Here is a 3,564-nt window from a genome sequence, read left to right as displayed (position 1 = left end):
AAACAAACTAGAATACTTGGGATGAAAAGCTTGCTAAGCTTGTTTCCTAGAACAGTGGAGAAGAGGTGTGTGTGGGGGTGGGAGAGCTGTGATACCACTTTGATTCCCACCTATCCAGATCCAGAACCTTAAAATACTATATAAATATACATTATATAAAATACTATATATAAATAAACACACACCAGTAAAAATTAAACAAAATTAAAAGAAAAGAATAAAGCAAGTGGTTAAAAAAATGGTTCCACAGATAAGAGAACTAGTTGCTCTTGCATAGGACCTGGGTTCCATTCCCAGAACCCACCTGATGGCTCACAATCATCTGTAACTCCAGGTCCAGACGTTGTGATGCCCTCTTCTGGTCTCCACAGGCGGAGCACATATGTGGTACACATTCAGGCTAAACATCCATACACATAAAATAAAAAATAAACAAATCTTTCCTTTAAGAAAGCAATACCTTAACATGGCTAGCCAGATAAAAGACAGTGCTGTAATGTGGTAGGTCCTACCTTTTTTTTTAAAGATTTATTTATTTATATGTATACAGTATTCTGCCTACATATATCCTATAGGACAGTAGAGGGCATCAGATTTCATTAAAGATGGTTGTGAGCCATCATGTGGTTGCTGGGACTTGAACTCAGGACCTCTGGAAGAGCAGTCAGTGCTCTTAACCTCTGAGCCACCCTACCTTTTTTTTTTTTTAAGCACATTTAGGACTTTCCAAGAAACAAGAGCTGGCATTTGTAGAATGGTTGATTAGCTACCCACCCATTCACACTTGCTCATAATTTTTAACTTTTCTTTTTAGCAAAATAAACCTTATATTACTGAGGTAAGCATATTCCTACTTGTGAAGGCCCCAAAATGTGAGCCTCTTCACCTTGTCTGAAGGTCAGAGAGTTCAAACTTGCTCAGAGCTGTTTGACGATTGTGACGACTCACCCAGACCTAGGGTGTGGTTACTGGTGATTTGGACGGTAAAAAGGCCGCTGGAGGTACATCCACTCCACCCTGACCAAAGGTCAGAGAATTCAAGCACACTTCTGCTCTCCTTCTTTTAAAATAGGAGGTTTGACCGAGGGAGTGGCTGCCTTCAGGATACTTGGTCTAGGGTGTGTTCACTGCCTAAACAACAGAGTGCTTTTCTCAAGAAATAATGACTTGGTGTCTCAAGTGTTGGAGCAAATAATTGTCCTGATTGTCCTTTGTATCATGTTAAAGCAGTCTTTTGCCTTCTTCCCCCACTTTTGTATAAAAGTGTGTGGAAAATTAAGACACACACTCAGTATACAGGAGGCATTGAGTGGCCCTCCCGTTACTATCCTGTGTTTCTATGATTCTTTCTTATTTCTGTTAATCCTACCTAACTTTTCTGACCCTCATGCCCCTACCCTAGAGCGTACAAACTCATTGTGGCTAGGTCCACGGCAAAAGTCACCCCAAAATGGTGGTTCCAGACACCTTCTGTTAGGATTCAGGCATTATGCTGGCCCCTGTCATCTGGCAGAATGCACCCAGGCAGTACCCTGGCCAGCTCAGGGTCCAATGGCTTCTACAGCATGACTTAGTCTGAACACAGGTGCAAAAGATCCCTTTAAGGGGCTGGAGAGATGGCTCAGAGGTTAAGAGCATTGCCTGCTCTTTCAAAGGTCCTGAGTTCAATTCCCAACAACTCACAATCATCTGTAATGGGGTCTGGTGCCCTCTACTGGCCTACAGGGATATAGACAGAATATTGTATACTAAATAAATAAATAAATAAATAAATAAATAAATAAATAGGCCCTTTAAGAGACAAGCTCCACCAGGCAGTAGTGGCAAATGCCTTTAATCCCAGCACTTGGGAGTCAGAGGCAGGCGGATCTCTGTGCTCTGTGAGTTAGAAGCCGGTTCTGGTCTACAAGAGCTAACTAATTCCAGGACAGGCACCAAAGCTACAGAGAAATCTTGTTTTTTTTTTTTTTTGGCAGGGGGGAGCCTATTTCCGCTTTCTTTTCCCAGTGCTCTTCTGAAAAGGCAGGCTAGTCCTTGCTTCTTCCTCTTCTCTTTTTCTCTGTATCTCTCTTTCTTTCTTCCTCACCCCCCCCCCCAATTCCCTATATCTCAATAAAACTCCCACCTAAGCTCTGCCTGCACAGTTTGCTTGTCCTTCACTCACTGTGGGCTTTCACCCACCACGGGCCCCTTGCCAAGGTCCCTCTCCCGCCATTTTTATAACACCTACATTTGAAAACAAACCCATTTCCTAACTTAGGTTGATTGTGGGCAGCCATGTGACTAAGTTCTGACCAATAAGATGGAGCAAAGGGCTGTTAGGCTGCTGGCAGGGGTTTTCAGGACGCTGGTGGGGGGGGTGTCTCCAGAAGAAGAGACAGCTTAGGAAAACTGATCTCCCCTTCATCTTTCCTGTTTCCTACCTAGAATTTGACATAGCTACAACTTCAGTCTCTTTTCATGTGTTTGTTAGAATGTATTAATTATAGAAAATAATGTATTACATTAAGGGATTTCAACACATGGATATAATGTGTTTTGACCATAGAGCCCCCATTACCCTCTCTTGTCTCCTTCTCACCCCGGCTGATCACCTTCCTTTTCCTAAGTTGTCCCTCTTTAACTGTGTGAGTGTGTGTGCGCGCGCGCGTGCGTGTCCCAGTGAATTGCTTACAGGAGAATGGATAAGCGATTACTTAAATAATGTGAAGCAACTTGAACTAGGGTGAATCATTAATACAAGAAATTGAATCTCTCCTGTGTGGCAGCGCTGTTGTCGCACGCTTGAATGACCACATCTGGATTTCTTACAGGTGACGAAATAGATTTCCACAGTTTCAATCTCTGCCTTTGGAATTTCCTGTTACTGTGACTGAATCTAATCTTGACATGATCTGACCCAAATAAAGAGAAAACTTTCCATAAATCTCAGCTAAATCATAGAATTTTATTACACAGATATCCTTTTCTCCTCTAGAATAATTCAGAAAAGTTTGGGTGAATTACTTGGATGTTTTCACTTGTGTTAAGTAATATCATTTCATTGAAACGTGAAAGCAAGTGCCAAGTAGCCAAGTATTTCTCGTTTCCTTCTTTTTTGGTTGAACCAAAATAGATCCATAAAAATTTCTATGAATTAAAACGAATGCCCCCAGTATTTGGTGGCTGGATGGCAGGTTCTAGCTATCACTTTTCTCAATGAGAAATAAAGGGCAGGATAGAAGGAGAAAGTGAAGGAGGGAGTTGTACTTGATCACGAGACTTCAAGTCCAACACTAACTATTGCACTGTGGTTTGAGAGTGAAGGCAGCAGCTGAGCATGACACACACATCTGTGCCACATTTTCATTATCCGTCCATCTGTTGAGAGACATTCGGTTGTGCCCATTCCCTGGCTATTGTGGATAGGGCAGCAGTGAAGGTTGCTGAGCAGTCATCTGGGCCCAGGCTAAGGACTGGTATAGCTGGGTCACATGATAGATTTAGTTTTCAGTGTTTTGAGGATTCTTCACACTGATTTCCACAGAGGCCGCACCAGTTTGCCTTCCTGAAACATCACATGGC

The sequence above is a fragment of the Chionomys nivalis genome, chromosome 5, assembly GCF_950005125.1.
Source record: "Chionomys nivalis chromosome 5, mChiNiv1.1, whole genome shotgun sequence".
Taxonomy (NCBI): Eukaryota; Metazoa; Chordata; class Mammalia; order Rodentia; family Cricetidae; genus Chionomys; species Chionomys nivalis.
The sequence above is the reverse complement of the archived record's forward strand: the minus strand, read 5'-3'. Positions refer to the sequence as shown.